The 20,958-nt window shown below is 33.7% G+C and overlaps 1 protein-coding gene across 8 annotated transcripts in view; it reads right to left on the reverse strand.

Moving 5' to 3' along the window:
• Positions 1 to 20,958, reverse strand: part of MAP3K4 (mitogen-activated protein kinase kinase kinase 4) — a 124,289-nt gene that overhangs the window by 55,996 nt on the left and 47,335 nt on the right. The window lies entirely within an intron of this gene.

The raw sequence follows: 20,958 nt of genomic DNA on the forward strand, positions 1-20,958 counted from the left end.
CTGCTGAGTGATCTGTTCACAATGAAATAAGAGCTCTGGTAGAAATAATTGGAAGAAGAATAAAAAGCTTAGAAGAGAAAGTGGTAAACCTTACCTAAGTAATGGACTCCCTGAAAACTAGAACAGACGAAACAGAAATCAATTATTCCATGAGACAACAGGAAATATTAGAACAAAAGATTGAAAAAAATAAAATTTAAGATATTTGAGATTAAAACAAAACAAATGACCTGGAAAACAGGTCAAAGAGAAATAATTTAAGAACTGGATTTCTTGAAAATCTATGACTTAAAAAAAAAAAGCCTGAACATTAGATTTCAAGAAATCTCAAATTAAAACTGCCCAGATCTACTGGAACCAAAGACCAAATTGAAGATAAAAAGAATCTACTTATCACCTCCTGGAAGAAACCACAAAAGGAGAAAAGTCCAAGGTAGGTTGTAGCCAAAATTGAGAACTCCCACAACAAAGGAAAAAACCCAACAACACTACAAGCATCCAGAATGCAGTTTGAATATGAAGGGACTGCTATCAGAATCACCTGGTAGCTTCTATATGAGAGGAGATTCTGGAATACAATATTCCAAAAGCTAAATAAAAGACACTGACTTACAACTAAGAATAATTTACTGGCAAAGCTGAACATCTTTTTGTTTATGTTTGTATTTATTCTGTGTGTGTATACATACGTGTGTGTGTGTGTGTGAGTGTGAGTGTGTGTGTGTACACAAACATATGAATTTATTGTCTTTCCCAATGGAATGCAATTTCCTTACCAACAGAGATAGTTTCATTTTTTTGCCCTCACATGCCCTGTACTTAAAACAATGCTTGGAACAAAGGAGGTACTTTATAAGGACTTACTGATTTTAAAAAGAGAGTTATTATATCCTTTTAGATAATCTATAAATTTACAGTAATTTTAATTTAGTTTAATAAAGGTATGTTGTTTTTTAAAATTTCTTATCTCTCCAGATTTAATTCTTGAACTGGGACTTGGTGCCAGGGGTCAGGTTCCATCTTGAGCTGTATTTTTATGCTGACTGATTGGCTTTACTCAGTTCCTGAACTTCTTGAGTTGAACTCAACTTCCTGAGCTTGGATCTCTGAGGTGCAGAACACTAGAACTTTAGGGTCCTTCATGCTATCTCAGAATTGATTGCTAAGGACCTTGAAGCCCCTAAACAAAATATTTTGGGAAGAAAGCCACCAAGGATTAGAAGAAGGGGAATAGGAGTGAGATCCAGAAAGGCTTCATATATAAGATAGTATTTAAGTTTCATCTTATGAGAAGACATGGGTTTTTGTAAGTTAGAAAATAAAAAGGGAGTACATTACAGGCAAGTGGGACAGCTAATGTAACTAAGATGGTAACTATTTGAATAGAAAGAAAGGGATCAGATATAAGACATGTGATTTGATAGGCAGCATGAGGAAGAGTGAGGAGCCAATACAAAGTGACAGAGATGGGGGACAGTGTTCTGTGCACTCTTTTCCTGAGAGGCCAGCTTGGCAAAAAGTACAGGACTATCCAAAGAGATTTTAAAAACTGAACAGAAGAATTTATATTCGTTACTAGAAGCAATAGGAAGTCAACTTTTTTAGAGTTGACTTGACAGCAAACATCTGATCAGATCAAACCTCAATGAAAATTTGGCATCAATATATAGAATTGATGGGCTAATACCGTAAGCAACTCTAGATAGGGAGACCAATTTGCAAACCAATAATCTAGGCAAGAATTACTAAGGGCCTGAATTGAGGGGGTAATTATATTATTGTTAAAAAAGAGAGAGAGAGAGGGAGAGAGAGATTGTATGCATAAAATGTTGTTTAAAGGCAGAAATGAAAATTTAGCAACTGATTAGATACTGTAGAGTAAGAGAATAAGGATTACAGGATAATTCCAAGTTTATGAACCTAGAAGATTGAAAGGATAATGATTTTAACAAAAATAGGCAAACTTATGTTAGGAAAGGATTTTTTAGGAGGAAAGATAATGAATAAAGTTTTAGTCATAGTATATTTAAGATGTCTCCAAATTTCCAATTTGAAATGTCAAGCATGCAATTAAATGATCTGGAAATTCAAGAGAGAATAGGGATGGATATGTATATATTCATATAATTATCTAGACATAGATAGGTAATCTGCATAGAAATAATAGTTAGAATCATGGAAGAAAATGAGGTTTCTAAAAGAGAAAATGCAGAAGGAAGGGGCAAGAATGACCTAGACAAAACCTTGGGGAATAGCCAGTTTGAGGAAATGACACAGAAGAAAAACTGGCGAAGAAGACCAAGAAAGAACAGGCAGACAAGGAGGAGTCATATCAAGAGAAAACAGTGTTATGAAAACCCAAAGGAAAAGCAGACAGATGGCACAGTAGACAGTACTGGCCTGAGAGTCAGAAAGACCTGAGTTCAAATCTAGCCTCAGATATTTAATACTTACTAGCTGTGGGAAGGAAGGAAGGGAGGGAGGGAGAAAGGGAGGAAAGAAAGAAAATTTCTTGTTTTATATGCTAAATTCAACTGAGTCTGAGACAGGTTCATAGTCAAATGGCTAATGCTAGGAATCAAGATTTAAACCCAGGCTTCTCCTAACTCCAATTACATTATTCTTTGCATTATATCATGTTGTTTCAATGACTATGGCATTCTTTATTTTTGTATCACTAGATCGCCTCAGTCAAAACAAGTTGAAAAGCCTCAGATATAAACCAACAGACCATAAGCCATTTAACTTCTCATTGCCTAAGGCAACTCCAAGATAATAAATTGTTGAGCATGGGCTGATCTGCTTTAGTAGAGGTTTCCTCAATGAGTTGACTAAATCAATGAAATACTAATGTCAGGGAGAAAAAAATAACCAGATGAATACTTTTGACAGTGAAGATTTAATAAATAGCTGATTTTTCATTATATAAAGTCAACATCAACAAGTATCAACTAAATGGTTCCTAGCACTATGCTTAACTCTGTGCATACAAAGAAAGGCAAAAATATTACTCTATCCTTAGAAATCACGGATTTTAATAAGAGAAAAACCTGTAAAGTCAACATCAACAAGTATCAACTAAATGGTTCCTAGCACTATGCTTAGCTCTGTGCATACAAAGAAAGGCAAAAATATTACTCTATCCTTAGAAATCACGGATTTTAATAAGAGAAAAACCTGTAAATAACTAGAGTCCATAGACTGTAAGCTCCTTCAGAAGGTCAGGGACTGTCTTATATCTTTTTTGTATCCTTGATGCTTAGTGTAGTGCCTGGCCCACAGCACAGTAGGCATATGACAAAAATTTTTTTGATTAATTGATTGGAAATAAACATATGGAAGATAATCACAAATAGAATGGGGGACAGGGTGGTATTTGACTTAAAACTTGAAGGTATCTGGGGAGGCAAAACATTCCAAGCTTAAAAGCATGGAGACTTCAGAAAATTACAAAAAGTGCAAAAGCAAAGAACAAATGGAAAGTTGAAAAGAAAGGAAAGGGAAGAAGGCAGCACAGAAAAACAATGAGCTCCATTTTAGAAATTTGGGACTGAGAAGCCTAAGTGATATCCAATTCAAGATAACTAGAAAGCAAAATTATAGCACCCAAGAAACTAAGATAGTACATAGAGATTTGAGAATCATCAGCATAGAGAAGATAACTGAATTCAACAGAACTAATGAGATCTTAAATAATATAATACAATTAAAAGATAAGACCCAGGACAGACATTAGGGGAACCCAGTGTAAATGAGTGTGACATGAAAAACCAGCAAAGAAGAATAAGAAACCAGAAGACTGAAGAGAGTGGGGATGGTAGAGGTTACTTGCAAAATAATATTAGAGTGGAGTAGCTTCAAATCACTTGTAGAGAAACTGGCCTACGTCCCCCCGCCCCAAAAAAAATTCCTTCTTGAGAAGAAGGAAATATCAAAGAAATGTTTGGTGTCAGAAAGGAAGAAGTTTATTATAAATGACCCCAACTTTTTTGGTGCAGTATTAGTAAACCAATATACATTTATTTAGTATCCTTTATGTGTCAGGTACTATGCTAGGCTTTGGTGACACAAATAGAGGCAAAAGACAGTTCATTAAAAGCAGGAAAACCCTAGAATTAAGATAAGCTAGCAAAGGCTTCTTATAAAAAGATGGGATTTTTAGCTGGAACTTGAAGTCAGGAGGGAAAGCATTCCAGACATGGGGGACATATAAAGAAAATGCCTGGTTATCTAAGTGACAGTGTTTTTTGTTCATGAACAGCCACAAAGCCAGTACCACTGGAATTGAAAGAGCACATGTTGGAGAGTAAAGTATAAGAAGACTGAAAGGGTAGAAAGAGACTAGGTTATGAAGGGCTATGAATGTATTTGCTCCTTGGAGACAATAGGGAGAGCCTGGAGTTTAATAAGTAGGGGGTGACATGACTGGACTTGTGTTTTAGGAAAATCTCTTTTGGTGGTTAAATGGAGAATGCATTGGGAGAAGGACAGACTTGAAAGAGGGAAACCTATCATCAGCTTATTGCAATAGTCCAAGTGTGAGGTGATGGAGGGCTGCAGCAGGATAGGGACAATGTCAGAAGAGAGAGTCAAGAGAACCTGCAAAGATGAAACTGGCCAGTGTTGTCAAGAGGCTGGATAGAGGGGGTAAGAGAGAGAGAGAGGAAGTGAGAGTGACTCCTAGGTTTTGAGAAAAAGGAGAAGAGTATTTGAAGGGAAGATCACACACATTTCCTAGCTACCAAAATACACTTTGGACATGTACTGAGCTCAATCGCCTTAATCAAAATTATTTGATTCTTACACATTCTATTAAAATGAGGCGACATATACTATAGTAGCATGGCTTTAACTGTTAACCCAAAAGTGGGTGGTAAGCTACCTAAAATTTTACAAATACTGAAAATTCATTCAAGAATAATAATAATAATAATAATACAATTAAAATTGTCTCGTGTGAGCCAAACAGTTCTCAAATTTGGGTAACACTTTAGCTCTGATATTAGTAGCTGGAATCTTCAGAAGTACCTTCCCACAAAAAGTAACTTAATTTAATACAGTAATTTAATTCTTTCCATTTTATGATCTCTACCAAAATATTAAACCACTCTAGTAAAGTAACAAGAAATAATTCTGTTTTCCAACAGAATATTATTGCTATTAGGCCATTACTAGGACCAGTCTATTACTGGATCTGACCTAAAATTTGGGAACTATAAAGATCAGGTGCTCTTTGACTTATCCAAAGTCACATGACTTGTAATTATTAGTCTATGTTCCAAATCTTTAAATCAAATAATGCCAAGTTATTTTCTACTATTTTAAAATCCATGAATATCAATCCATTCATATGTAAGTTTGGAATATTCATGGAGGATACAATAGATTTTTTTTTTAAGATGTTTGCTTTCAGTAAATCTAGCTTTGGAGTCTTTGAAAGACTGCTTTTTCTCACAAAAATTTATCTTCAAGAAAACATGTCAGCCATTATTTAGTATTAATTTTCAGTTTATAATTTTTTCCTTTCAAAAAAATTTCATTTCAAAGATACTTGATCGTTATAACCTATATTACAAAATGTAACTGCTCCACACACTACAAAGAACCTAGAATATTTTTTAAAAGTCTAAATTTCATCGAGTTACTCAATTTGAAGATATAAAACATATCCAATTTAACATAACATGTTTATCAGTTGACCAGTAGGAACCTTATAGGCAGTAGTTTTAATTGTTACATTTCTTTAGTTTCAATTAATAAAAAGTTTCTAATCTCTCTATGTATTTTAACTGACTTGTCTGAATCAGAAAGATGGGATTATATGTAAATTCAATTTTATCATCTAGAATCTCTTAATTAAAAAAAAATTCACAAGGGTTTGAAATGGAAGAATACTTATGGAACAAAAGCAGAATTTAAGGCAAGAGAGCTTAGAACAATTTTATTGTAAATACTTTTTCTAATGCACGCTAAGAATTTCGGATAATTGAAATTAAATTCCCCTAAAAATGTTATGTATGAGTATTATCAAGTCATCTTTAAATATAAAGTTGCATTACTCTAAATTCTCCTTTGTTCAAGTCGATAAAAATATTAAGTTCTTTATATTCAGACTAAAAACAAGTTTAAAAGCCACAAGCAACAGATCATACAATTAATTAAAAGTGCAAAAAGACATAGTACGTCCCTGAATCCAACCTACAATATGAGAAATAAAGAAATATACAAATAAGACTTACCCAAAGTCATATGGCTAGTAAATATTAAGAGCCAGGATTAGAATGCAGATCTTCTGAATCATAGCCAACTGATCTTTCCGGAATGCCTAGCTTTTTTAAGTTTGACTACTTTAAAAGGAAGTAGAATTCCTAACAATTTTGTGACATAAGACTCTTGCTAGAGGTGATGCAAAATTAAATTCACATATATGGTATGTTAATTGAACTGATGAGTACTGTTATACTCAGTGTACAGGTAAGTGAGGATTCAAGGAACCTTGTGTTCTGAACATCAACAAAACTAGTCTCAGTCAAGTCATGATCAAACCCAGTTTAAAAAGTATAAACATATTTGAACATACCAAGAGAAAAAAAAATACAAGACAATTTTGGGAAGTTGGGAAGACCTAGTTGCCTCCTAGTAAGAACAGAAAAACACTGCTTTGAAAAATATAAAGCATTATTGAAACAATCATAACTATATATAATATTTATATCATATCATCATAACTATATAGTTCATGTCTATCATAACTATAGTTCGTTCCCCCCCCCTCCCCCAAATCGAAATAAAAAACTAGCTCTTGGTTTACATGGAATAGATTCAATCTTGAAGTATAGATCATTTTCTTTGGCTTTTGTCACTACCCAGTATTTTTTTCTTTGGGGACATCAGAATAAGGTTTAATGTCTTAGTTTTCTCCCCCAAATAGTAGTTCTATTTCTTACTACTCTGATTCCAGTTTCATTTGCTCTAAGAACTAATTTAGTCAGTTGTAAATCTAGGATAATTGAGATGGAAGAGACCTTATAGGTCAAATCAACCAATACTCAAACTTAAATAGAGGGGAAAATAATAAATGAACAGAGGATCACTGAAGTTAAAAAGGTCAAATAGTAATAGTTAATATTTATAGTATTTTAAAACTTATAGATTACACATGTGTTGGTGCACATATTTTTATTTTATACATATACATATATATATATGGTATGGATGGATAATTGAACCTCAAATACAGGGGTTTTTTTTATTTCATATTGATTTTACTATCACCATTTTACACATAAAAAACCTGAACCCAGGTCTTTAGTACTCTATCCATATAAAGTCTATAAAGTCAGTAAAAGCACCCACAAAGTCAACACTGAAAATGGCAGAAGAGTCATGAGGTTTCAATGTCTTGCTAGTGTGGGTATGTTGGAGCAGGAGGTAGTTTAGAAATTGCTATTTAGTGACAAGAAGACAGGACATTCTATACTATTAGTTTAAAATGTTTTATAAAACTCTGGGAGGTGTTAAGGTTGGAGGATAGGGGTGGAAAAGGGAAATTAAGAATTTATTGGCAAAAGAAACTCCCAGTGAGCAACTTTTGCTTACCAACCCTGATCTGGCTTTACAGAGTTGCATGAAACACTAATGGGGTGTGACTTGCCTGGTTTAAAACATTTTCTATAAAAGGATTAGTTGATCATTAATATACACAAACTATATACGCAAATATATATTATATATACACAAACATAACAGGAAACAAGAAAAGAGGGGGAAATGGGATAAAAAAGGAAAAGGGAGAAGCAGGAGGCAAAGAGGGGGAAAAGAGGAGAGGGGGAAAAAAGAAGAAAGAGGGAAAGGGAGAGACAGAGAAAGGGGGGGAAGAAGGGAAGGGAGGAGAGAAAGGAGAGGGAGAAAGAAAAGGGGAGAGAAGAGGAGGGGAAGAGAGATGACTTCTTTAGCAAAAGTTTCCACTGAGGAAATTTCTTCAATAAATTCAGAATGACTACTACCCTGCCAAGTCTGGCTCTCTGATCACTCTGACCATGAATCATTGGGTTAACAATGATCTCAAGGGATCTCCTAGGGGAAACTATCAGAAAAATATCAGGATGTTCCTGGGTCCTCTTCTCTTCTCCTTCATCTGGTACTTTCATCAAATCCCATGAATTATATTATCATCTCTATGTTAATAATTTTCAAATCTGTCTAATCTATTCTAACTTTTCTGGTGACCTCTAATTAATTTCATATCTTCAACTGTCTTTCCAATATCTCAAAATGGACGTCCAGTAGAAATCTTTATTTTCAACACATCAAAAACCAAAACTCATTGTCTTTCCCCCTGCCCTCCCTAGAACTTCCATCTCCCACAAACTCTTCTTACTAGAGGGCAAGCCCATCCTCCTACTCCTAAGGGCTCATAACCTTAATTGACATCCTCAACTCTTCACCATCCTTTCACCCTTTCTTCTCTTATGCAATCTGTTGACAAGGACAAAAGATTTCCTCTTTGCAACATCTTTCAAATACATCTCCTTATTCTCTATTACTGCCACTATTAGTGTAAGACTTCATCACCTCATGCCTTGATTACTACAATAACCAGATGGTATTCCTGCCTCAAGTTTCTTCCCACTCCAATTCATTTAGCCACCACAGTAATTTTTCTAAAGCTCACATCTGACCATGTTGCATCCCTTTACTCAATAGTCAATTGCTCTCTATTTCCAGGATCAAATATAAAATCCTGTTTGGCATTCAAAGCCTTTCATAATATAAATCCTTTCCGTCTTTTTAGCCTTCCTACATACATCTTATCCCCTGCCATGTATTCTTCAATCTAGTGACCCTGATGTTTTTGATGTTCTCAAATAAAAGACAGGGCATCTCTGGGCTTAATGTGCTTTCTATTTATTTTCCAACCCTGAAATATTGTCTCTCCTCATTTTTGTCTACTAATTTTACTGACTTCCTTCAAGGCCCAAATAAAAATCTATCTTCTATAGAAGTCCTTCTAAACTCCTTTTAATTCCAGTGTTGTCTTCTTCTTTTTCCTTTTTGTTCTATATAGCATATTTGTACACTTTATTTAATTGTGCCGACTTAAGTTGTGAAATGGCCTTCTAATGTTTTAGTGGAATGCCTGACACATAAAAATTCGGTTAATAAATATTTCTTGACTGATTTATATTTAGATTTTTTCATCTTTTAAAAAAATTGTTTTAGAGTCAATGGTGAAAAATTATCCTTGCATATGTTTTGAAAATAAAAAGCTTCAATAAAAAAAACTTCCTTAAAAGATTATATTTAAAAGTAGATGGGATGGAACTGTGTACCAACACACTATTATTCTAATAAATCGGGGCGGGGGGGAGTTTTAAAAAAACTTTTTAAAAAAATTTTGTTTTATTAAGATTTACTAGATAGATTAACACTGGAGTCCTCATTTAGCATATATCACATATGGTACTCAAACATGTAGTGCTAAGTTTAGTTGGAAATATATACCATTCCCTGAGATATTCACAATATTATAAAGCCATCATACTTAGCAAGACATTTAAAAACCAAGTGTTTGTTGTTTAAAACTACATAAATGAGTTACTTATAAAAGCTTCTCTTATCTGTGCACTTTTTTAAAAATTGGGAAACAGAATTAAGAGGATCTTAATTCGTTAAAAATATAAAAATGTAATATTTTCCAAAGAGTTTTTCAAGGAAAATTGATTGACATATAGAAGAAAGAAATGTATTACATTTCAACAAATCTTGGCATAATTGGAAAACAGGACTGAAAAAATTACTATCATAATTTGCTATATAGCAAATGATGACTTCCTCCATCTAGAAGTAAAATCTATCTGAATTATGATAGTCATAAAAAAGTATCAAATTATCAACTGAAAAATTAGACTTTCAAAAACTGCTCTCAGTGTTAAAATTAAATTAACAAAAATAACAAAGCATATTAAAACTACACTGTCATTAAAAAAATTAAAAGAGATATATAACTTTTTGTTGTTTTTTTTATAAAAATGGTACCTTATTCTTTTCAATTATTTTTGTTTTATAAGGTATATTAATAATATCAAATGTATACCATTTACAAATTAACACATCTATGTAAACATACATATATATGCATATCTGTGTGTGTCAATATAGTTATCACATAGATGTATATATCATGCTCTAAAATTTTAAACTTGGGCATGTTTTAAATGAACTTCCTTTACAGTGGTGAAAATAAATCAAAGATCAACAGAAGATTGTTTGAGGAAGAAAAAAATTACTGACACGATTAAAAATGTCTCTCCACCTCCAAAGTATATCACTAGAAGTTGGGATAATATACTTGACAGTTTTGAAGTAGTTGTTCTGATAGGCCAAACAATGAAGACATAATGTGAATGAATGAATGAAAAAACACTTATTAAACACCTGCTATATTCCATACAATAAGTTAAATACTAAGGATATGAAAATAAACAAGATTGTCCCTGATCATAGCCCTTAAGGCCACTCTGCTGGATGGGTAGAAGGAGATGATACTCCTCAGAATGAGTTTTAACTGTGACTACTGAAACATGGGGTTGATAAAAAAGCAAGAATGACTAGTCTATCGGGTTTTTAGTAAAAACTGCTTAGGGAAATTCAGCACCAAAAACAGTAGGGGCTTTTTAGCTCTAACAAAGCCTAAAGCATCTCCTAAAGCTCCTACTGTATTTGGATCATTCAAAGAAAGTTATAGAGGGAAGAACAAAGGAGTGGAGTTCATGAGTTCTTGAGAATTTGTGTAGACTCATTTGACAATCAAAAGGACAAATGAAAATCACTGGAGTTGCCCAAATGATATACTATGCAATTAATACCACAATGGAACCCAAAGGTATTTCTTTTCCAGTGACAGAGAGGGAAGGAAGCTGGAATACTTCTTCATACCAAAAAAATAACAACTTTCTGTGACTCATCATAAAGGCAGATGGTATCCGGTGGATTACAAGAGGACACAGGGAACTGAACAAAATCATTACACTCATAACTACTGCCATTCCTAAACTTATCAATGTGGTAGACAAAGCAGTCCAGGTTTATGATCAATGGTATGGGGTGATGGATGATCTTTTTATGAGGCTACTAGGTGGTACAATGGACAGAGCACTGGACCTAATGTCAGAAGAACTGAGTTGCAGTATGTCTTTAGTTACTAGCTGTATGAACCAGCCAAAATCTCTTGCCCCATATGCCTCATTTTCTTCATCTGTAAAAATGAGAATAATAATAATAGCACATTCCCCAGGGTTGCGATATGGATAAAATGAGATTGATACATAAACTGTAAATCTTAAAACATTACATAAAGGCTGTAACTGTTGTTTCTATTTCTACTTCCCTTTTGGGGGGCACTGATGTAGAAAATTACATTAAAGATGTAATGATGACCAGGCTATATCAGGTCATGCTACCGCAGATCCAGATGAGTAACAAAATGGGGAAAATCAAATCTAAGAAAATGCAAGAATCAGTAAGTCAAGCTTTGGCCAAGTTTTGGGTAATATTGTGGATAGAGAAAACCCAGAAAATTCCAAGCAGTCCAGGACACAGGGTAGCAGTCTAGGATAAGGTATTGTTACTTCCCCTTTCTTATTATCTATAGAAGGAAACCCAGAGACTTATTTAACTATTTCAGGCTTCAGAGACTCTACATCCCCATCAGAATTGACCCAGGATGGTCCATGTTTTACCAAGTTCAGCTTTTTAGTAGGACCTAGAAAAGACTACAGCCCTGAAATATTTAATGTAGGTTGTCCATTAGTGTCTCTTCTTGGGGATTTATGATCTTGTAGGGACCATGTTTAGGGATTTTTTTTTTTTTAATAAAAGTGGGCCTTTTGAAAGGTATGAATTTCCCAAAGCAGCCAATCACAATTGTACTTTTGAAAAGCAGATGCTCACCTGTTACTAGATCCTAATTGCCACTAAACAGATAACACATATATCACCCTTTGTTCAGAGTTACCTGTGAGTTGGGTGATGCAAGGTAATGACTCTCAAAAGATTACTTAGGACCCAGGAGACTTCTATTAATAAATGAAGATGGTTCGTCATTCAAAATCATGCTTCCCTGGATCCCTCTGACATTATTAGTTCTTTCCACAGTCTGTGCCTGTACCAGAAGTAAAGGCCTCCACACTAGGCCTGGTAAGAGAGAATATGCAAAACATACTTCAATCATGTCTAAACCTATAAGAAGGGATAGATACTTTAGAGAACAGGAGTTCTGGCAAGTGGGGTGGGGTGAACTCCAGGATGAATGGCTGGCATGTGAGAGAGTTTAGAGGGACAGGGTAGATTTCCATCAACACCGATTGCGAGGCCTGTGATTGGCCAAGTGGTCTGAGGCCTGGAGTGTAGGACTAGACAATCTGATTCTCCTCTTTGAAATTAGGACCACTGACTTTGCCAATGCTTCCCACTGAATAAAGTTGTTTTAGGATCATGTTAGTATCCGTCAGAAACACTATATGCTCTTCACTGAATTAAATATCAGAGCCATTAAAAGAACAGCAGAGTTTAGAGAGTGGGTCAATTGCTAATATGGCAGTAATTCTGAGTGGCTAGTGAAGGTAAGGGCAATTCCTTATTTAGCCCCTCTGAAAGAAGAGGGGTGGGACGGGAGGAGGGAGAGGGAGAGAGATTTAATATCATCTCCTTGATGAGATCTTATAAAAGAAAGGTTTTGGTAGATAAGCCAGAAAACACTGAGTGGGTGGCAGTATCGGTATCAACTGAGACGCTGGGACAGGTTGCATACAACAGACTTATGACCTTTTAGCCACTTTGTTACAGATGCATGATGAACTGTTGACTATACTGAAGACGTCATCATATGTGCTATGGCCCTGATATTTCTGGTGCTGTTCCAGCTCATTATCACTACCTTACATCAGAAAACCTATTGTATAGTACAAAGATTTGGTATGGCCTAACAAATGAACCAGATTGTTTGGTCCTTTCAAAGCAGGACAGGAAAATAAATTAAACTTCTGGCTTCTGTTCTCTACTTTTCCTCTTTTTTCCTTTCTGATGACTTAGGAGGACTACTCAAAATATTCCTCCTTAATGCTGCATATGTGTAAATGGAGGATGGTTCTCTAAAACCCTATTGCTATAAATGTAGTGATATTTGGGACATAATCTGAGCCCCTCTATTATGGTTTGCTCCTGAGACATAATTAGCCATTGTTTTCTGGTTATACATCAGTATTTTTATCTCTTACACAGAGATTACTGTTATCAGAATATATGCAGGCTATTTGTATCCACATTCTACCCAAATGACAAATGGAAGGAAATGGGGAAGCTATCTTTTAACATTCATCCCTGTCTCAGCATTCCACAGGTTTACCCAGACTGCATGGGATGGTTCAATGGGATGTATAACATGGAAATATCTTCACACCAAATGGATGAGTAGGAGTCACCAACTACAAGCATTCCAGTGAGATAAAAGGACCATTACATCCTGAAACCCTCCAGGCCTTGCCATCTGCCCGCTGCTGTTTTTCATACACCTGGGCACTATCACCTGACCTGTTGACATACCCTTAAGGTGCTGCTGCACTGTTAGGAATTCTGAGTTTTTCCACTTAACTTATAGTTCAAATTTATGTACTGTCTTTCACCAATTTAATACATCGTTTCTTGAAAGCAATGTCTTTTTTTTTTGTAAGCACTTTGTAAGCACTTACCAAATGCCTTTTTATTCACTTATCCATTCATTCTGTTAAATGTAATTTCAATGTACCATCTATGCCTACATTATTTTCCTTTTGAAAAATTTCAATTAAAAAAAAAATTACAGGGTTTAAAAAGAAAGCCAAATGGCTCAGTTTTTTTCACTGTTTTTTCTCCCTACTGTTTTTTCACTCAGGGCCAGAGTACAGTTGTCTTCATCCTTAAATCTTTCTCATAGTCACATATATATATATATATATAACAACCAGCAATTTTTATATTAACTTTACCTGAATATTATTCAATCTCTCTGGTACCCTATACCAGGACCTCTCTCTCTCTCTCTCTCTCAACAATTCTCACATGGGTTTTAAAAATCAAGTCATTTAAAAAAGTTGTGAAAATACATTTGAAATTTAAAAGCAAGAAGCAATTTTTATTCCTGCTTTACTATGACAATCTTCTTTGACAACACCGATCTATATCTGGAAAAGAATACCATACTTTGTCACTTCAAACAAAAAATAAGTGTCAAATCTGTGTCCTCAAAGTTGTAATCTTGTGTAAGTAGTTTATGGAAGAAAACTAAATTGACAGTTTGTTAAATGGTATAACATATTGACCTAATTGAGAAAGATGAATTTGTTCAGAGAACAGATACTACATATACCTATTTTAAAATGATCAGAGCCTGCTAATAATTGGATATTTAGATTCAGAGGAGAAAACACAATTCTCAAATGAATAATGAAGATAACTTCTAAGTCTTCCTTTATGTCTCTAAAATTTTTACTTAATTACATATGCATTTAAATTCCCAACTACTTTTAGTTAATTCCCAAATAATTTTTAAAATTCTGTAGTTGTTTTGTAGGAAATCTCTTTCATTTCCTATATGAACATACTGAAATATTATTGTGTTTTTAGGGAAAACAAATATGAAGATTACTGAGAAAGATTGGAAGACAAGTAAAAATGCAGAAGGGCAAAGTAGAACCAAAACAGTATACTGATGACTACAATAATTTAAGTAAGATGGCACTATAGAACACCATCAATCAAATCAACAAAATGATCAATATTGGTTCTACATGACTGACGATGGAATGAATTTCCTTCCACTTGGTAGAGAGCCGATAAGCTAAAGATACCATATACCTGGTAGCTATATGTTACAAGATTAGAGTTTTGTTAGTTTTGGCAAAGAACAAAAGTTCTATGGGGAAAGACTACTAGAAAGTGACTGAGGCAAACAACAAAATGCATTATTAATAAAACAGCTTTTAGAAAAAGAGAGGAAAACAAATAATAGATACTCATACAATCTAAGTATATCTATTTTTTTGACTTTAACATAACGACTTAGGTATATGGGAAAACAAGTATCACTTCAGTTATAGAGAAAGAAAATAATGGAAAGAAAAATTTGTCTCCTTAATTTTACTGTTGCTTCTTTAAACAAATGTATACTTTTCAGTACAGAAATATATGAAGTTTTTACTCTGGAAAAGGGACAAAATTAGGGGAGTCATCAACTCTTTCTAATCTCATAACCACTAACCTTTTTTTTTTTTTAAATCACTTAACTTCTAAGTGAAACTATGCTTATTTATATTATTCTAGAGAGATAGATCGTTGTATACTAAGAACCTAAAAGAAGTGGAGAGATGTAAGAATCAGCTTACATATTATCTTTCTAGAAATATGTATTACTCAATAACAGGTGATTAAAATTTCCAGAATAATATCCTAAGATGAAAAAATAAAATAATGTCCTACATTAAAATATCAATTTGTTATGTCAAAGTATATTTTTAATTTCCTCCCTGTAACATTCTTTAAGTTGAAGAGAAGCAAGTTATTATTATTCCTATTTGTCAAGAAAGAAATTGAGACATGGAATCATTAAATGACTTGCTCAATATATCAGTGAGTAACCTACTTACTAGAATACCAGTCCCCTGACTCCCAATGCTTTTTCCAGTAACTATAATACTGTCTTTTTAATATTATTTAATATTGAAATATTTGCACATTTTATTACTTGTACAGGAATAGCAAATCATGAAACAAACAAAAAAGAATTTATTGAAAATGAACAAAGTATCACTTTAAAAAGTCCTACTTGGGTAAAATAATAAAGTCCTCTAAAACCTGTTTTAAAAAATGCATTGTTGAAAGGCCAAAGTATTTACTAAAAATTATTCTTTTACCATACCCACCTTTAAAAAAAAAACACACTCTAAGGCTATTTTAGCGTGGGTTCAATGATATATTTCATAACACATACACAATACATACACCAATTAAGAAATCATAAACATAAAGTGTTCTGACTCAAAACCATTGTTGGTCTTGTTCATTTCAGCCAGGTTACAACCATGACAACAGTGAGACAATTTGTCACTAGGTATTCTCAAAGACTTGAAGTGTAGTAAGACTTGCCAGGGCCTGTGATTTTCTCCTCATTTAATATACCTGCCAAAAACAACTGTAAGGGGCCAAGGCAGTGACCATTTTTCAATCTCCCTGGGCTCCAATGCCTCAGTTACAAAGTACCAAAAGAGGACATTGGTATCTCATAACCTTTCCAACTTGGATCTAAAATACTAGGTGATACTAGTACTTTTTATCTAAAATCCCTAAATATATAACATAGAAAGAATAGTTCAAATGAAGTAGACAAAGATTTTCAAATCCTTAAAAGATCTAAGTGACTGCTTATTAAATAGTATATTCATGAAAATAAATGGTAATATACAGTACAATATGCAAGAGAAAAATTGTTGAGAAACTTTTTGTCATTCAATTTTTAGCATAAGATGAAATATCTTTAAATACAGAAGTCTCAGAACAAATATTTAACAGAATATCAGCCAAACCAATCTAGGAGAAATAACAGTATTCACTTTTTTCCTTTGAAATATCTATAAGGCAGAATATAAAGTAGCTTATATATGAAACAAAACAGTAGAGAAGAGAAAATTTGTAACATTCAATGGTACTTACCTATCCATTGAGGGAGCTATTGGAAGTCCATTCTGAAGTCCACTTAATCCAACTAAGCACCCAAGATACCTGTTCAGTTTTGTACCAGAAACAAGTTGGCCTCATGTAGCTTGATAAATCTGCTTCCTTGCCAGGTAAGGAAGGAACCTTTGTGGTACTGTATTCTATCATGAAACAATCAAGCTAAATCAGTAAGGAGTTGCTTGGCTCTGCCCCTACCCTGCTCTCATTTCTAACTGGTTACTGGAAATGGCCTCAGGCACTATCCGCAAAGTAGCAGAGGCTGACAACCGGGGCACTGAGAAGTAGCAAGTAAGGAACCTAGAAAGGAACCTGAGAGATAAAGCAACACGAAGGGAGTTTACATGGGGAGGAAAAAGGGCTTTGATAATTTGCCTTGGGATTTTGTTTTTAAAAAGAATTGTGATCACTGGATTACCAAACGTAAATACTAGATTCTTGAGTCTTAATTTCTGAGGTCCTACAGAGTAGCATAAGAAATTCTGCAATGTGATCTGGCAAAATAGAATATTGAAATCAAATAGTGATATTTTATAATGTTACTTCTTTTGATAGCCAAATTTCTCAAAAACAAAAATTTCCCTAAGTACACAAAATACATAAGTATTCTGAATATCACAGATAATATAGCATCTCATTACATGGCTGTTTCATTGATAATAATTGTGTCATCATGACAGCAATAATAGTTACATTATTAAATTTTATCTTGATATCTACCCAAGTCTGATTTGCCTTCTTCCCTCCTATATTGAAGGAAAAAGTAAAAACGGACCTTTACCTGAACATTAGAATACTATGCTAGTAAGCCACAGTAACAGAACTGATTCCCACGGGAGCCAGCTAATTTCACAAAACAAAAACTGTTAGCCTGTATTTATTAATTCATGTATTCATTCCACAAATGTCTGAAGGCTTAGTATAAGCATGACACTATAGCAGATACAAATATAAATCTTTCAAGTCAATTATATATCACTCCCCCTTACACATTCTACATTCCAGGCTAACTAGACTACTAACATCTACCAACTCCATACCTTTACCCAGGCTACCAGCTCTTTACCACATAGGACAGTTAAAGATGTGTGTCCTCTAGGGTTCTGTCCTGGACCCTCTTCTCTTCTCCCTCTACTCGATTTTATGAGCTCCCATGGTTTCAATTGTCATTTGTAGGCAGATAAATTCTCAGATCTACTTACTCAGTCTAACCTCCTGCCTGACGTCCATACTCATATCAGATAGACATCTCAAACTCATACAAAACTAAACTCATCTTTCCCTTTAAATTCTCCCTACTTCTAAATGTCCCTACTATCCTCTTAGTCACTCAGGATCACAACAAATATATTCAACTCCTCCTCTTTCTACTTTCATATCCAAACTGTTACCAAGGCCTGTCAATTTTATTGACTTCGTGATAACATATATACATTACTACTGTCAAAATTTTTTTTATTATTTTTATCATTTTGTCTTTGCATTATTTTTATTTAATGAATTAATTTTTAATCTCCATTTAAATCTACATCTTCTAATACCTTAATCATTACTCTTACAGCATTCTTATCCATAAAATATTGTACTTATTTTTAAATTCTTTATTACAAAGTGATCAATTTTTATATGTGCCAAGAATGCTTAGACATAAATCAATAACATTTTTATCCCTATTCAATTTTAACTACAGGTCTCAAATTTAGCTTTTTCAGCATTCTATTTTATCTGCAACTTTTTTCTTTTTTTTTTCCTGGCTTGTCCAGTTCTATTTGTAGAATAGTGAAATTTTCTATTAAGGTTACACTGCCTAAATCAGAGATGTCAAACATTAATGCTACTAAAGGTAGTCTAATCAGATTAAAATATAATTGGGAAAGATTTAATAAAATATAATAAATATTTTAATATTTAATAAATAATAAATAAAAATACAATGAATCATATACATATATCTAAACATATATACACATATACATATAACACTACACTTTAAAATTTGCTCAATATGAAACCTGAAAGAATATTTATGTATGGATTAGTGGCCTCCATTTCAATTTGAATTTGACACCATTAAATCTTCAACTTAGTTACTATGGCATTTATTTAATATATATTTCATATTGTTACTATTTTGTTGTCTTTGGAACTTTTAAGCATGAAAAGGGATATTACTTCCCTATTCATCTTTCTTAATGCTTCCTACTTTTAATTCAATTATGTCAACTATCCTGATAGCATGTACTGATTACAAAGAAAAAATTTGAGTCCAATTTGTCATTTGAAAAGACCACTTCCACTGGCTTTGAAGGAGAGTGGGGATGGAGAGAGTGTTCCCAAGTGCAGAACTCTACATTTAATATTACATTTTAAAAACACACTGCTTAGTTTTATAGACTTTTTTCCCCCTTTCCCCTTCTTTTTTCTCATTAAAAAAAAAGTCTTTATATAAATGACGATTCTTTGGGAAAGAAAGTATTTCAAGGGAAAATTCAGGTGATGAAATGTCAATCAGAGGAAGACTGACATGTTCAGTGTGGACTCCACTGATTAGCTAGTAAAAATAGGTTATAGATCATTCATTATACCTGTCTGACTTCCTTTAACAGTACTAGAATAAGAGTAAAAGAACGGCAGATCTTAGATTTACTCAGGATTGGGATTTGGAGAGGCAAAGCATAAGGTAAGTGACATTAGAATGCAAGAGAATATGAAACTGAAATGATTAGAAAGAGGAAAATAAGGTAAATGGTGGACTAAAAAAACAACAAGCAATAAATAATTAGAAATAAAGAATAAGTAGATTTAGAAAAAATGATGCAGTGGGAGACAGGAAGACAATATTATTACCTAAGAGACCAATTTCAAAGTTCTGGATCCTGGCAGTCAATTAGTAATGAATAACAGAAGATTAAAGGCAGGAGTAATATAAAGGTAAAGATCATGGGAATAGAAGTAATTATGATAAAAGCCATTTATCAAGATTTTCCATTTAATTGAGTTTTTCCTACAAAAAATTTCTTTAAAAAAAAAAAAAAAAAAAAACAAACAAACAAAAAAAAAAAACCAATAAGTAGCTGGCTCATTTTGAATACTATTTTAGCCCAGGAGGAAAAATCTATTCTTCTCATAATACCCATTTCAAAACTATGAAAACAATCAACTCTAAAAGAATTTCCTATAGTCCTTAAAACATGTCAACTTTTCTGATTGTACACTAAAGGAAGGACAGCTTTTCAGGCAGTTCTGACTTGCCAACATTTTATTCAGTTACAAATGATGACTGAGTAATCCCTCACAAATGAGAAGGATTTTCCATGACTTACAAGTTTTAAATGGTTGAGGTCAAACTGGGATCAGCAGGTTTTGCCACAATTAGGAAAGAAACTTCCACATATGGAAATTGGATTTGGATATTCAGTTTGCTCTTTCATCATTCTCTTTTCATCATTTTATTTTGGCCATGAAGTTCTCAACAGTTAAATATATTTTCCTCCACTGAAGTTCTATTCTTATTTTTAAAATCAGAACATAAAGATTGTCTTGATTTCCTAAGTTTGGAAAGGTTCATCTCCAAGAGGTTGAAAAAAGAGGTGATAGTTTCATGAGTTGTGGCCTCCCGGAATTTATCTACTAATGTAACGAGGCTATAGGATTTTCATTATTGGGGTGACTACGAACATTTGATAAAATAAGAAATCTTAGAGTATTAAAGTTTCTACAGGATCACAGAGTTAGAAGAGTTCTTAGAATTCATCTAGTCCGATCATCAATTCCTGTATTCTATAGATTAGTAATTTGAAATATAAAGTTAATTAGCCCAAATATAAACAGATTTTAGGTAGCAAAGACAGGGTATGAACTAGAAAGGTCTCCTTCATTTCATCTTTATGACATCACTGTAAAGACAGAATCCAACTTTACTTCACTTGCCTTCTAGATTAAGTTTTCTTCTGGGAGCCCCAGGACATGACACCAACATAGACTCTACTTGTGCTTGCTTTCAGAGTCCCCTGAGATATGGGTTACAGGATAGCCTGATTTGTAGCTGGGTTTCCAAACAACAGGATCCAGAAAAAAGCCAGCTTCCAGAAGCCCTAATGACAGCAGTACCAATTTGCCTATCTCCAAACAGTGCCACCAACAGAACAAAAACTTTCTAATCATTTGCTTTTCTGCCAGCTCAGCACTCACCAT

This window comes from Sarcophilus harrisii, chromosome 4 (genome assembly GCF_902635505.1).
Source record: "Sarcophilus harrisii chromosome 4, mSarHar1.11, whole genome shotgun sequence".
Taxonomy (NCBI): Eukaryota; Metazoa; Chordata; class Mammalia; order Dasyuromorphia; family Dasyuridae; genus Sarcophilus; species Sarcophilus harrisii.